We start from the raw sequence: 16,554 nt of genomic DNA on the forward strand, positions 1-16,554 counted from the left end.
TCCCTGATCTTAGGGCCATCAGGCATTGGCTTGTTCCCTGCATATTTGAACAGCCTGAAGGCTATTCTATCTTTCACTGGCTGCCAGCCATTCCAACAGGTAGGGATGAGCAGGAAGCAGGGGTGCCTTGGCCACGCTCTGTTTTCCACAGCCACCCCTCTGACACCAGCGGCTCTGCACCACTCAAAAGATCATCCTAGGCAGGGAAAATCGTCAAGTGACCAGAGCTGCCAGCTGTAGGGCTGCTTTGTGCTGCCTGAACAGCACTTGATAGTCACAGCGTTCCAGAGAATTGGGGTCAGTGCATGACATGTGTTTTGGGCTGTGAGATGCTACGGAAATGCAAGTTTTCTTTGCGTCATTCTGAGGTCTTGCTTTGCTAGCATTAGCAGCTGCACTTTCAATCCTGTGGACCCTAGTTTCTGAAGAGGAAGTGGGCTCTTTTCTTTTGGCTTCTGAAAGGCTCACGGCTTGTCTAATCTGTCAGGAATAATTAAGAACAATGAGAATATATGTCCCAGTGGAAGGAATAAATCCATGTAATGGAAAAGCCCTAATTAAAAAAACCCAAAAAAACCCGCCCCCTTTGCCAATGATGCACCAGGTATGTGGTAGTCCTTTAACATAAATATTTATTTCCTTTTAAGAGGTCACAATTTCCTGAGGATAAGGACAAGAAGGGGAAAATCTCAACAGGGCTCTTTGGTAAATAATGTGCCTGGCTGTCTGCTTCCCCAGTATTAATGAGGTTTCCTCATCATGAAAGGAAATGAAAATCCCTGTCTTATATCAACTCCAGGACTTCACTAGCCTTTGTACAGCACAGCACCTTACCCTAGGATTTGTCTACTCTCCAAGACATGGATTTAGGAACTTCAAACTGTGCTTAGTAATTACAGATTAGTTCTCGAGTTTCAGGACCCCTTCGCAGTTATAGATAGCACCCAGCACTCACTTGCAAAATTAATTGGCTGTGTTAAGGGCTAGGACATTGGCCAGGCTGATACCCTGGCAAATAAAGCCCAGAGCAGCTTCCTTCAGCACCACTCTGCCAATGAGATGACATTGAAATGGAAGGGTGATCTTTAAGGAGGAGAGGGCAATTCTATCTCCAGGACACATTCAGACCTTATACTTTATGATGTGGACACCTGCACACTGGACAGCTCCAGATGGAAGCAACTTTCAATGACTATCGCCCTTGGCTCCTTTCAAACTGATGATCTAGCCGTAGAAGGCTGTGTTATCCCATTAGCCACCCTGCTAGCATGCTCCCTCCACATCAGCAGCCATTCTCAATGCCCTCACTTGAGTCTGTGGGCTGCACGTTTCATTATCATCTGCACAGCTATGCTCAGTAAACAGTTTCCTAGGAAATAGCGGACTCTGCTAGTAAATGCGTTAACTGTGTTCAGTGCTGCAGTGTCTAATGTTAGCTCATTGTGTGACGGTTCCTCTCCCCGCCACTCACTGGCTGCAGGGATAGAACTTTAATCTTCAGCTCCAAAGAATGGGGGGCCAGACCCTCAGCTGGTGTAAACTGGGGGAGCTGCTAACCCTGGGTCACTACCACTTGAGGGAATCCTTCTGTTCTATTCTATCTATACAGGTTCTTTTACCACCCTCATCACTATAGTATTTGAGCACTTTCCAAGCAGTGCATTAAACAATGTGACTAGTAACAGGTGGTTTGTTCGGTCTCTCATCCTCTCCCCAAGGGGAGAAGTGTGTGTGTAGTGTAATCTTTTATTTTGGTAGGGTTGTTATTTTTTTTTTGTAAATTCTATTGTTTTAAATGTACACATTGCTCTGTGTTTACGTTAGAGAAGGCAGGCTGAGGGAATTTCCCTGACACTTGGAGCAGAGGCAAATGAGGTTTGTGATGGTCTTTAATTCCTGTAGGAATAACTTTATGAGCAGGTAGAAGCAGTAGGCTCTTATCTGCTACATGGACAAGCCAGTGGAGGGAGACAGGTTTCACTTAGCCAGTGGGATACATTTGGAAGGTGTCTACCAATATTGCTGTATTTGGTCTGTAACATGTTTTGCGATACACTTGCATTAACTCGCTGGCAGTTGCTGATCGACGTATTGTATACACTCTAGCAGACACTATCATATGGTAGGACAAACAAAGTTTAAATTTTCCATTTAAAACAAAAGAAAAACCACAACCCTCTGCCCTTCTCTCCCAGGAGGTAGATAGGCCTCAACAGCTGGATCTCGTTATTGAAGGCATAAAAACACCAGAGTGGTTTATTTTTGATAAATTAAGATTTACCAGATATTTAGCCCTTACTTACCACTTACTCAGGCAAAATGGGTCCCCAAGATCCATATAGATTGGAGGAATCTGTGGAGCTTCTTCAACAGGCTCTGAGGAAGCCATGCCCCCACAACAGAAACATTCCTAGGGAACTGCATAAGTTAAGACATGCCGTGAATAGGTTATGGCTGCAAAAGGGCGAATGGGCTGTAGGTGTAAAGAGAAGGGAAGATCTAGTAGTTCAGGCATTGTACTGATACTCCGGAGATCTGTGCTCTGTATCTGGCGCTGCTGCTGCACTCTGTGTCCTCAGTCAAGGAAGGTGAATCTCTCTATGCTTCAGTCCCTTGTCTGCAAAATGGAAATAATGTCATGTCTACCTCGCAGGGAAGTAGTGAAGATAAGTTTATTTATGTTGGTAAGGTGCACAGATACTCCCGCGGTGAGTGCCGTAGGACAGCCCTGGAACAAAAGTAAAGGCATCAGGATTTGGCCTTTACTTTTTCCAATATTTTTAGTTGGGAGGTGCTTTATAAATGGAAGGAGCGATTATTATTATTATTCTCAATAACAGCCCTGCCTGGGATGATGGGAAAGAAAAGATAGCACAGCAAGAAGGAATTTTTCCATGTGCAGAAGATGGATTTGTCTGCTTAGGAGTATTGACAAAAGTTTTATCTGAGCATCTGTGCTTTGTGCTAATTGATCTATCTATTTGTTCCCAGGGTTCCCACGCCAGGGCCCTCCTTACACCCTGGACCAGGCCTCAGCACTCGGTCCTTTGCTCTGCAGGGTCTGGGTATTTTAGCATGCCAGTCCAGTCTTAAGAGGCTCAGCTCACTGACTGAAACCCCGATAGTCTGTCCCTTCTGTGGTTCATCAATAAATACAAACACATTGTCCCAGAGATGTGGTAAAGCTCTCTTCCCTCAGAGGGCTTCTGTGCGCATGTGGGCCCAACCAGGCTCACTGGCTAGTGTAACGGGGGCAATCCCATCACAAGTGGGTCTGCAAGAGGACCTCCCTTCCTTCAGGGAGGAGTTGCTGAGCGGAAATCCCCATGGTTTGCAGCTCCAGACCAATGGGGGCTGCGAGCAGCGGCGCGGGTCAAGGGACGTGCTGGCCGCCCTTCCCGCAGCCTCCATTGGCCTGGAGTGGCAAACCGCGGCCAGTGGGAGCCGCGATTGGCCGAACCTGCAGACGCGGCAGGTAAATAAACCGGTCTGGCCTGCCAGGGGCTTTCCCTGAACAAGGGGCTGACCAGCTTTGAGAATCACTGATTGAGAGAATGTCGACTTGTTATCTGTCAGGCACGGATGTTCAGCTGTCCAGTGTGAGGCGATAAAGGGGAACTGGAATAGCAATGTGTGCATTATAAAATAGGATTGTTTTAAATGCACTTGGAATGATGCAACCAAACCCAACAACTGAAGGGCCTCCAAAGATGCTGCTTTCTGAAAATAAGATGATTGCCTCAAGGCATTATGGGAGAACGTGTTTCCTTGGCATATTACTGCAAAACTAGCAGGCTGCAGCCAGCAGTGGGCTTCTGAATGTCTTCCTCCAAAGCATCAGGAATAGGCCACTACCAGAGGCTACCAGGCTGTATGGAGCAATGGTATGACCTACTGTCCCATACGCTGCTCTTAACATAACAAAGTCTGGGGACCTAGGCCAACATTTTCAGCCCCAAGTTTAAGCATTCAATCCATATTTTTGCACCAAGACTTGAGCTTCATTTGTGCTGAACTCCTGCTTGACATTGCTGTGGTGGCAGGTGCCATGGTGGCTCTAAACTAGTTTTCTGAGCCTGATGTTGGCCTGGCAGTGAACTGGTCCCTGGTATGGGTTAGAGCAGCCACAGTGGAGCTTTAACTTACCCACCTGGGAAGGTCCCCTAGGGTCCATTCAGCTGCTGGGGACCACTAGATCTCAGGGCACTCTGGCCCCACCTCCAGAACTCAGGCTATTCCCCACAGAGTCCACCTACATGGTGGTGGGAACTAGATGGTGTGGAGCTGGCTGAACTAGCTTTATGCAGTGAGGAATTCCTGTATGCCAGGAGCTCCTCAGCTGCCCTTTTAGGGCAGCTTTAGATGATTTAGCTTGGACAAGGATCAGCCCCTAAGTCTGATTCTGGTGGCTAACTTGGAATGCACACTAAGAGATCAGACAAAAGCACTCTGGTGAGGAACAGAGAAGGGACAGGCTGTGTGCGATCATGTTGTGGGGTTGTGCTGTGGTTTTTTCCTGTACATATATATCAAATACTCATGGAGTACAAAGAAAATCAGCCTTTGCTCTGGATAAGTCCGAACGATACAAAAGGAGGATTAGGTTTGGAGACACAAATAGTGAAAGGCCTAGGTTGTTACTATTTGCCGCTATGTCTATTCCCTTTCTTTAGTATGTAACTGTGTAAATAACCCAAGGAGAGGATTTTTCTTGTGCTGCAAAAACTAATAAACAGGTTTTGAAAGAAAAGAAAGAAAGAAAGAAAGAATGTTAAATTCCAGTCTACATAACTACAGGCGCGTCAGGTCAGGAGAAAGGTGCATTGGTGCAGCAGTGTGAGTCTGAGACTGCAGTAGTTGGGGCATTGCAGGACTGAGAGACAGTAGCAGAACTGTGAGGGGAATACTGGACTCTCAGCACTGAGGAGCACTGGCAGCCCTTTTGGAAGGTCTGGACAGCACAAAAATCTCCCCCCTCCTCTCCAGTATATTGCAAAGTATCAGAGGGGTAGCCATGTTAGTCTGGCTCTGTAAAAGCGGCAGAGTCCTGTGGCACCTTATAGACCAACAGACGTATTGGAGCATAAGCTTTCATGGGTGAATACATGCATCCGATGAAATGGGTATTCACCCATGAAAGCTTATGCTCCAATACGTCTGTTGGTCTATAAGGTGCCACAGGACTCTTTGCCGCTTTTACAGTGTATTGCAAAGTACTTTAGGCTGGAGGGTGCATTGAAAAGGCCAGTGACAATCAAAGATGATGATAGCTAGAAGGGGGACTAAGGCTCAATCCAACTCCCCTGCGTGTTAATAGGAAAACGTCAATGGGAATATCAGGAAAATGGGAGTTAGATCAGGCCCTAGGAAAGCTATTTGCACACTCCCACCCCACTTGCCTTCTCCAGCCCTAAAACTTCAACACAAAAGTATTATTTTAGTTCCTCTGTTATTGTTTTCTCCAATATTTCCATGGCACTGATGCAGCTATACATGGTGTTGTCACGTAACATCATGCTTGACAGCAAAATCCGGATGGATTCCTGCGAAGCCCTGCAGTAAAACCAAATATGGTTAATAAGAGAAGAATTAAGGATGTTACAGTTAGTGGTGGGTGAACCTGGTTGGATAAAGTAAGACAGCCCTCCTGTCCCACACCCCCCTGAACAAATCAAGTTGTACCTAAACTAAGCCTTTCATTTTCAGACAGCAAATGAGTGTTTAACATTTTTGCTTATTTGTTCAGATCTGCACTGCTTAATTCTAGTCAGAAGCAGAAGCACAAGCGCTGACATAATATAAGAGAGGCTGATCTAGCTGTATTTTCCTGCTCTGATTTGCAGATCCAAGGGCTTTGGATAATTTATTTGGACAAGGTTTGCATAAGCCTCCAAACTTCCTGGATGCTTATCTGCAGGCTGCTAAACTCTGGTAAGAGGGGAGGGTGCTCAAAATTCCAGCCAGTGACTTGCTCATAATCTCCAGCTGAGCGACTGTGCCTCACAACTCCCATTCCTGATCCGAAGAGCTGCGCAAAGGGGCATGCAGCTTTCCTTTGAAAGCTGGAAACTAAAATGAACATAGAAACATAATAGATTCATTCCATTGAAGGGGGGTGAAGGGGGGAGGAAACACGTTGTTTTCTTCTCTTGCCTTTATTCAGCTATTAGCTCTGTTCCTTCAGCTATCAGGTCCTATCCAATATGCTTTTGATGTTCACGGCATACGAAATAGCTGCAATTATGGATTCCTCTCCTTTTTTTTTTCATCAACAATTAAAAAGAATCCTCTGCTAGGGGTTCTTTTAAAGATCACTGATATCAGTCTGATCAAATGATTATACATTATTTGCACATCAAACTGCAAGAAACATACTCTTGTCTCAGTGTTTTTGTTACCAAGTGGGTGAGGGTTGGTGGGGGGTGGGCAGTGGAGGGTGTGTTTTACATCTAATCAGTACCTTTTACTGAATTTTTACACTGCAGATTTTATTTTGAATAAACTAAATAATTGGAGTAGGAGGATGAGGTGTCCAGCCCTGCAGCCTGTCAGAAATCAGTCCTGCATCAACGTGTGTGGCACTTGGTAATGGCCATGGAATGGAGACTGAGTGTGTTATAGGTTAGGTAGCTGCAAATCCCAGTTTGTTGCCTGTAAAGGGGAAGGAGCAAAGGGACTAATGTCAGACTATGGCCCTTGGCTCTGAACACCCCTTAGCTGTGGGGTGAGGGTGGTTGGATGTGGATCCACACTTCCTGGCTCAGACCCATCTGTGATTTGTACAAGAAAATGCTTCCGGGAGAGAAGTGATCATCAATTAAAGAGGAAAAAGGAAGGTGTAGAGTGAGGTGCAGTTATGCAGGGTGCCTCAGTGGCAGACAAGGGGAGGGGAGGTGCGGTGGACAATCCTTCCGAAGAGCTGAGGAGACAGAAGGGAGCAGAGAAAGCACCCAGAACAAAATTCATCCCTGCTGCACTCGGCCCTGGGGAAAAGAGGCGAGGGCAAGATGCCCCCCAGCACAGATCCACAGGGCCTGATGGGATACCAGTGACCTATGGGGGCCATTGCAGAGCTGGGAATTGCTGAGGTGCTGGAACACTGTGGCCATGCCTCCTTTTTGCCATCATGCCTCATGTGCGAGGGTCTCCTGTGCGGGGAGACAGAACCAGCTGTCCCAGTCCGAGGCCTATTAAGGTCCCTTCACTGAAGACATTCCCCAGGAGGCCTTGCAGTATCTTCACAGCTTCTTTTTGCTGGCTGAGGAGAGATCCAACAGCCAGAGGGCACCCAAGAATTGGGCCCCGAAACTGCAGGAGAGTGAGAGGGAGCATAGATTGAGATGAAAAAGGTGGAGTGGGAGCTGCCTCCCCAGGACTCTCATCTGCTGTCCAGGCAATAAAGAGCAAAAGCCAGATCTTCCATATTACCTCCAGGTCGGCCAACCCCATGCCTCTCTATAATCCATTCATGTCCATATTTCTCCAAGTAGCCAAGGCAGTTTGCACTCAGGAACATTTGAATATTCTGCAGGGGTTTTCTTTATTCCTTTAAATACAAGGAAGTTTTGATATGCAAAGCAGAGAGATCAACACACACCGCTGGGCTAGCCAGGATCCAGGGTTCAGTGTCAGTGGCCAAGCTCCCTCCCTGGCATGGCTCCTTTGCCTCTGTGAACAGCTACCCCCTGAGCAGGATCTCTTTTTGCCTCTCTCGCTCTCTATTTTGTAGGGTGGCATCCTGGTTTGGGGATCAGTGAAGCACTGATGAAAGTGAGGGGAAGACAATCCATATTGCCATTACACCACTGGATGAAGGAAAAAGCAGAGTACATCTTGTTTATAATTTCCTCCTTCAGTGCTTAATGAGGATTACTAATGGAGCGGCATTGCCCCAGAGCCCAGGCTCTGAGCATCTTTCCTGCAGCATGTTGTGCCTCTCTTATTTTAGATGTGCTATACATTCATTCAGCTGTAGCGCGAGCTGAGCTTTGGATAAATATTCTCATTAATGCTGATAATGATGATGAGGAAGATGCCTCCAGCATTCTGTGCTGATGGCCTTCTCCTCTGGGTAGAAGAGAGAGAGAGACCGCTCCACCTCCTTTCACAGCTTCACTTTACCTTTCCATAAGCTACCCATGGAGGCAGAAGCTGGAATTTCTGCCTTCAAATCCATGTCAGCAAGTCCAAAAGAGAATCTCTGGCTGTCCAAGGCAGGCTCAGCCTGAGGGTAAATCCGGTGGTGTCTGGACATCATGGCAAAACATGTCATACCCTTGTCCATCCACCCAGGCCAAGCAGAGCTGAAGAGGAAGTTTCCTGGTTTGGGGGACTTTTCTCCTGTTTCCCTGTCAACTTATCCAGTCTCCTGCCAACTTCTCCCTGCATCTTGATGAGGTCAATTCACCACCCCTCTGTCCCTCTCCCTGCCTCTGAAGTCAAAGGAGGTGAGTGCCAATCAGAGAAGCTTTCTGGTTCTATTTAAAGGATCAAATCCCAGCTCCCACTTCGGCCAGGAGTGTCAGGCAGAGCTGACTGAGGATGGGGAGCAGATCGACTCTTTGCAGAGATGCAATACCTTCCCACCATTGGCAGGCTCAGGGGAACTGTGGAACAAGGGGAGATGGGTCAGTTCTTTGGGGCCAAAGAAAAATGGAAGGTGAGAACAGAAGAGGAACAGCTTCCTAACTTCCCTCTAGGACAAGGGTGGGCAAACTTTTTGGCCTGAGGGCCACATCTGGGTTTGGAAATTTTATGGTGGGCCTTGAATGCTCATAAAATTAACAATTCATGTTCAAACAGGGACAACACAAGTTTGTTTCAAAATCAACACTATTAAAATAATTCTGTTGAACAATGCGCTGTTAGAAATTTACATTCCTGAGCTGTTTGTTGATTTTACCACACAATTTTGCTCCTGTCTGAACACAAATTGTATGTTAGCTATAACTTTTCAGCGTACGGCATTATGTAAAAGTTTGGTAGTTTTCACATTTATTTCTGACTTCTTTATGATCTTTAATTAGCTTTGTTGAATCATCAGTGTTTCTCCATTTGATCATGGCAATAACCCAAATATATACAAAGGGAAAAGAAAATCCTAACTGCTGCCCTTATTTCAAACTGCTGTTTTACAAGATTGCACGCACTTCATGCGGGGCCTCATTTTCAAAAGAGCTGCGATGGCAATGTGTTTTTTTAAATCAGCAAAGATACGCTGCATCTGGGGCGTAGCCATGGGTTGGCCATGGCCCACCCACTTATCATCCAGGCCCACCCCATCATTTGCCCCACTCCACCACCCAGCATTCCAGCCAGGGATTGGGGTTGGAGGCTTGTCCCGCTCCCCTTGCCAGCCCGGTGCTTCTGCCGGGGAGCGGGAACGGGGTGTAGGAGCTTGCAAGCTCCCCGGCCGGAGTGAGACAATGTAGTTCGAGGGCCAGATTAAAAGCTCTGACAAGTTGGATGCGGCCTGTGGGCTGGAGTTTGCCCACCCCTGATCTAGGACATCTCCTTCAAGCCTGGGGTTGGAATTAGCACCCCTGACACCACAGCAAGATTCCAGTCAAGCCCTGTAGTTCCAACAGGCAGGAATGGTGCTGAAAAGACCGTTGCTCTGGCATGGCCTGGGAATGACTAATACAAGTGTTGAATATGCTCACTAGGGAAGAAGTTGCCATGTACTGAGGTGTAGGGTCCTTAGCTAGTTAATTAATTCACCTTTACCTGACTGCTGGCTAACGATCTGCCATTTCCAGCCTCACTCCCTTCCCAGCAGATAACATGAGCAGGCAGAGCTCAGCTTGTCTGCACTGAATTCCTGCCTCTGAACAAACTAATCAGTGCAATAGTGGGTGTTTGCTCCATTCTCTATTCTCCAGAAGAATGGTACGTGGCTTCAGAAGATCCCAGTAAGATCTCTGAATAGATTCCTGTTTCATCAGGTTCTACTTAAATGAGGAAAATGACACAGTTTCATGACAAACTAACAAACACAGATAATATTTAGGTTCTATAAGTTCCTGAAATGAGCCCCTTGCTTATTCCCTTCTTTGTCTGGGTGTCACGGATCATTGCTCTTTTTTCTTGCATGTATTATGTTGATGCCTTCCTTATATTTTGGGGGGCCCAATTCAGACCCAGAGTAAGTGGGTGGTATCTGCACCAAAGCACATTGAGCTGCACCAGGTCTGAGTTTGGTCCCCTTATTGATACACTCTCAGGAACAGCCCTGCTAATGAAGGAGGCAGTGAAGGGTTTCTGCACCACATCTGCCATTTCACAGGCATTCATCTTCCAAACAGGTATTCCAAACTAGCCAAGGTGCCAGTTAGTAACAATTGTGAAAGTGCTTTTAAAACTGGTTGGACCATTTCCATGAAAATAAAATTTGGACCATAAAGAACTACAAATGGAAATGAAATGTTGTGCGTTTTTTTAATGCTGGTATATGGGACACTGACCATCCAGTGATTCAGCTAAGGCAGCAGCATCTACCTTAATCAAGTCTGACTGAGGTAGGTGATGTGTGTGTGTGTGTGTGTGTGTGTGTGTGTCTCAACTGAAATACTGTCAGATGCCTTCAGATCTCTAACATTAAGTATATCTAGTTTCTCTTGATTCCCCAGGGGGAGAGAGCCCATTATGATAATTAGGGACTGAGCTGAGACCATCACCACATTTCACAGAGCCCTCCAAATAGCTGTTGTATGATAATAACTATCAGGATCTGGGCTTGAGGTGGTCAAGCCTGGTGGTTGGGGCACTGGTCGAGAACAGGGACCGAGGGTCGAAGCCAGACGTAGAGTTGGGACCAGGCCAAGGGCAGCACTGAAACTGGAGTCCGGAGACAGGCCATGGGTCAGAACCGGGGTCAGAATCCACAGAAGGTTGAAGATGGGTTCAGAACAAGGGTCTGGGGGCCAGGAAGTGGGTGCAGAGCTTGAGTGGGTCAGGAACACGTCTGGACCAGGGTCAGAATAGAGCACAGACAAGGCTGAAGTGGGCTCGGACAAGGCTTGGGCAAGACTTTGGCAGGAACAGGGAAAGGACTAAGGGCAGGCTGGAAGGTAGGGTGTCTGTAACACTGCAAGGCAGCAGGAGGGTGCCTCGCTGTGTGGGGCTGTGCATGGTCTAACTGGCAGCTGCGCAGGGATAGGGTGCTAATGCATGTTCGAAAGAGGAGTCACTGCAGGCTCTGCTGGAGGGGTGAGTTGTGGTACCTATTGAGGATCTGGGGATGGATGTGCACAAGCACCCACTTCTAAAGGCCCCTTCTCCCAGCCTAAGGGGCAGAGCTACTGGACCTAGAGCACAAATGAGTTTGGGGAACAACTAATGAAAAAAACAGGGATGGGAGTGAAGGTCACAGGGTCAAAAGCAGGAATCTAGAGGGAAACACGGTGCAGAGAACCCTGGGGTGAGTCATTGTAGCTGAGAGAGCAACCTTGGTCCAGCTGTGGGTTTGCCTCATAGTAACTCTTGGTCACTATTACAAACAGGTCTGAACCAAATCCTCCATCTGAAAACGCCCAAACTTCAGATCTGTGTTCAAACTTCGCAGCTAGCCTGCTTCTCTATCATGGACCAGAAAAAATGGTCCAATAAATCCTGGACCCAAACTGCAGGCAGATCCAGGCTGTGTGGCCACTGACCACTGATGTGAGCTGGATTTGGACCGATGTCATAGAGATAAAAGGCTCTAACCCATAACAACTCCCAGAGTTGACTAGACCCAAAATTTCAAATCTATGAACACCTAAGTGAATACGTAATTTTGTGTGTCCCAGGTGTGCAAATTGTCAGTGATAAATCTTTCTACTTCTCATTTCTTGAGGATAATAATTATAGGGAGAGGGTCAATGTGTGATCTTAAGAGGCCAATGGGTTAATAATACATTTATTAAAATGCTCCATCACTGCTAAAAGCTATATTCTTATCTTTGAAAGCAACACATTCCATTACCCTGGAAATGACTGATTGGCCCTAATGAAGCTTCATGGGGAGAATATACAGTGGCAAGATGGCTGACATTAGTTACCTTAGCAACTCTCTCCCTGGGAATTCAGAGGCTAAATTTATTTAAAGTTAGAGATCTAAAAACATCTGACAATATTCCAACTGAGACACACTTTACCCATCTAAATTAACTCTGATTAAGAAGGATGATGTTGCTTTAATTGTCTCATTGTGTGACTCCAAAGGAAAGGCTTTGTATGTATGCTGTTATTGTAATGAACATATGCTTTGAGGCTGGATTTTCAAAGGGGCCTAAAGGAGTGTACGATGAAAGTGAATGGGAGCTGGGCACCTTAACTCCCGTACACCCAGCCTGAGCCTGTAGGCTATACTCAGAGATGGGTCTATGGGAATCTAAATTAATTTAACTTACACTTTCTTCAAGCCCATCAGCATGTAAATTATATCACTTTACACTCTGACTTGATTAGACTCACACCCTCTTACTGAAGTGTAACTTACATCCCCTTACAAAGCTCCGCTGAATTTGAGCCACTGAGGCTGATTCTAAGGGTACATCTACATGGCAAAGAAAAACTCATGGCAGCGAGTTTCAGAGCCTGGGTCAATTGACTTAGATGTCCCCATTTGGGCTGGAGCCCTAAGCTCCGAAACCCGGCAAAGGGGGTTTGTTTCAGAGCCTGGGCTCCAGCTCAAGCAGGAACATCCGCACTGCTATTTTTTGCCCTATAGCCCAAGTCCCATGAGATGGAGTCAACTGACCTGGGCTCTGAAACTCATTGTCTCGGGTCTTTCTTTATGGTGCAGACGTACCCTAAGAGACTCTGCCTGAGTCTGAGAATGTCTAAGTTGGTATAACTTGCATGCCAAAAGAAATGTTTCCCACTGTCTCTGCCTCCTTCTTGACATGCTGAACTTTCTATCTTCTGCAGAGAAGAGGAAAAAAGCCAAGATCTAGGGGAGGCTGACAGCCACAGCTTCGAAGAGGAAATGGCCTCTTTACTGCTGGAAAAGATGGTGGGCCAAATTCATCCCTGGTGTAATTCCAATGTAGCAAATGTATTCTATTTGTTTGTACTATCTGGATGTCTTTCAGAGTTACTTATCTTCACTGCACCATTCTCCGGACAGTGCTGAACTGGAGTTCAGATGTCAAAAAGAGTTGGAACCTCTTTAACTTCAAGAGAGATTCCATGGCTCCTTTTTGAACTGCCAGGTCATAATTCTAACACCATTTCAGAGTGCAGTTTGACTCTGAGTGGCCAGCCTAGACTTTCTTGCTGTAAGAAGACACCTGTGAGAAGACAGATAAAGGCAAGGAGCTCTGTCTTCTACCTTCATGCCCAGCTCCGGTTCTTGCATAACTGACTCACACAGAGCTCAACCCCCTCTGTGTCTTTATACTATATGTGATTGATGTGTTCAAATTCATTCCACAGACTCTATTTCTAGGTAAACTCAGGACCCAATATCCTGGTTAAAGGCAGAATTTGAAAAGCCAGAGGGAAAGCATTAAAAATACATGAGTAAAAAAGTCTGGGTCTCCCTCACCACCCAATCAGGGATTAAAATAAATTTATAAAGTAGAACTAAAGAGTGAAGATTTTCTGTAAAGTAGCACAGTCTCGTTCTTCTTCTCTAGGGCTGCTAATTTCCTCCAGAGCAACTCACGTGCAGAGTAACTTGAACCACATTAATATATTAGATATGATAAGTACGATATTTGGAAAATTTCCTTTAGATATGGGTCAAACCCTCTCTGCATGGCGGCTCATGTGTGAAATGAGTTTGGTGGACTCGGTCCAGTACCTGGTGTACAAGTGTCCCCCTCACAACTGGCACTAATAAGCCCCCCTTTAGGCCATCCCAGTGACTGAAAGGTCAATGTGGGGCAGTTGTACCTGCACATTTCTAGAGGTGGCCCCTTCAAGCTATGGGGTCTTCATTAATGATCTGGAGGATGGCATGGATTGCACCTTCAGCAAGTTTGCAGATGACACTAAACTGGGAGGAGTGGTAGATACACTGGAGGGTAGGGATAGGATACAGAGGAACCTAGACAAATTAGAGGATTGGGCCAAAAGAAATCTGATGAGGTTCAACAAGGACAAGTGCAGAGTCCTGCACTTAGGACAGAAAAATCCCATGAACTGCGACAGACTAGGGACCGAGTGGCTAGGCAACAGTTCTGCAGAAAAGAACCTAGGGGTTACAGTGGACGAGAAGCTGGATATGCGTCAACAGTGTGCCCTTGTTGCCAAGAAGGCCAATGGCATTTTGGGCTGTATAAGTAGGAGCATTGCCAGCAGATCGAGGGATGTGATCATTCCCCTCTATTCAGCATTGGTGAGGCCTCATCTGGAGTACTGTGTCCAGTTTTGGGCCCCACACTACAAGAAGGATGTGGAAAAATTGGAACGAGTCCAGCTGAAGGCAACAAAAATGATTAGGGGGCTGCAGCACATGATTTATGAGGAGAGGCTGAGGGAACTGGGATTATTTAATCTGCAGAAAAGAAGAATGAGGGGGGATTTGATAGCTGCTTTCAACTATCTGAAACATGGTTCCAAATAGGATGGATCTAGACTGTTCTCAGTGGTAGCAGATGACAGAACAAGGAGTAATGGTCTCAAGTTGCAGTGGGGGAGGTTTAGGTTGGATATTAGGAAAAACTTTTTCACTAGGAGGGTGGTGAAGCACTGGAATGCGTTACCTAGGGAGGTGGTGGAATCTCCTTCCTTTGAGGTTTTTAAGGTCAGGCGTGACAAAGCCCTGGCTGGGATGATTTAGTTGGGGATTGGTCCTGCTTTGAGCAGGGGTTGGACTATATGATCTCCTGAGGTCCCTTCCGACCCTAATCTTCTGTGATTCTATGATTCTATGCATGAGGCATACTGACCAGGCAGTGTGGAGGACATGGTGCTGTTGCTTCCAGGCTGTACCTGCTCTGTTCATAAACAGAGAACTTCATGGCTTTCTTCAGGCTCTTTCACCCGCATGAAAATCCACATGTTCAGCTAAAAGGAGGACAAGCCAAACCAGTGAGAATAGACAATGCACAGGTTGATCTGAGCCTCTGTTGGGGTTAAACCAATGTAACCTGGAGCAACACAGCGAGGAATCAGGCCAAATGCATAGGGGTTTGGGGTGCAGGCTCTGGGAGGGGGTTCAGGGCTGGGGCAGGGGTTTGGGTTGCAGGAGGGGGTTCAGGGTGTGTGTGTGGGGATATGGAGTGTTGGCTCCCAGAGCGGGTTCAGGGCTGGGGAAGGGGGTTTGGGGTGCAGAAGGGGGTTGGGGTGTGGAAGGGGGTGGGTGAGGGCTCCTGCCAGGTGGCCCTTACCTCGGTTGGTGGTGCAGTGGGGCTAAGGCAGAGTCCCTGCCTGCCTGCCTGCCTGCCTGCCCCAGTCCCACGCCACTCCCTGCAGCAGCCAGCAGCACTTCCCTGCAGCCCCTGGGGGGAGGGATGTGGCTCCACACACTGTCCCTCCCTGCAGACACCGCCCTGCAGCTCCCATTGACCGTAGTTCCCTGTTCCCGGCCAGTGGAATCTGCGGGGGCAGTACCTGCAGGCAGGAGCAGTACACAGAGACCCCTTGCCCCCCTGGGGCTGCAAAAGTGTGACCAGATGTCCCTATTTTATAGGACAGTCCCAATTCTGGGGGCTTTTTCTTATGTAGGCACCTATTGCCCCCTGTCCCGTCCCAATTTTTCACACTTGCCCTCTGGTCACTCTAGGTTGCAGGGACATGCTGCTAGCCGATTCCGGGAGCAGTGCGGGGCCAGGGCAGGCAGAGAGCCTGCCTTAGCCCCACTGTGCCGCCGGACTTTTAGTGGCCAGAGACTGCAATTGACTGGCAGAGGCTCCACAATCGACCAGTCGATCGCAATCTATCGCGATCAGTGGTTGGTGACCACTGGACTAGAATGATCAATGAGATGATCTGATATGGAAAGTCCTGTGTTCTAGTCACGTCCCATTCAGTCCTTCCTTGCAATACTGCAACACTACTCACCGTTACAAGAAGCCAGGAGATATGTGCAACCACAAATCTGCTGGGCTTAGCAGTTTCACTTGTTTGCTCTGTGACGAATAAGGTCTTTTCACAGTCAAGGCCCCTATTTAATTTAATTTGTACAGCCCCTTCTTCCTGCAGGCAGCACCTGCCCATTTGGTGTTAGCTTGTGTTTCTCGCTGTTGGCACAGAGAGTTTAATAATGAAATGGGTTTTGCACGGCAAAAGCAGGTAGAGTGGGGCCACGTGGAGATTTTGGCCCTCCTCCTGCTTGCTCATTTCAACACTGCCAGAATCATTTTAATGAAACGCTCGCCCCACTAGCAGCAGATGAGAACCCTCGCAGAGCGATGGGCCTGGTGAACAGAATTCAATGCAGATCATTCAGACTGTGGGGTTACTTCTGAGGTGAGAGAAACTGGCTCCCTCGTCATGTTGAAAGGGTCAGAATTAAGCTCTTCGCCAGCTATTATCATCCTCCTCCCCGGCTATGTGTCTTCACTCTAGCTAACCTGCTTGCCTGCAATGGCCCTCTTGGAGTTGGGATGGCCCATCCAGCCC

This window comes from Lepidochelys olivacea, assembly GCF_965140295.1.
Source record: "Lepidochelys olivacea isolate rLepOli2 genome assembly, chromosome: 10".
Classification (NCBI taxonomy): domain Eukaryota; kingdom Metazoa; phylum Chordata; order Testudines; family Cheloniidae; genus Lepidochelys; species Lepidochelys olivacea.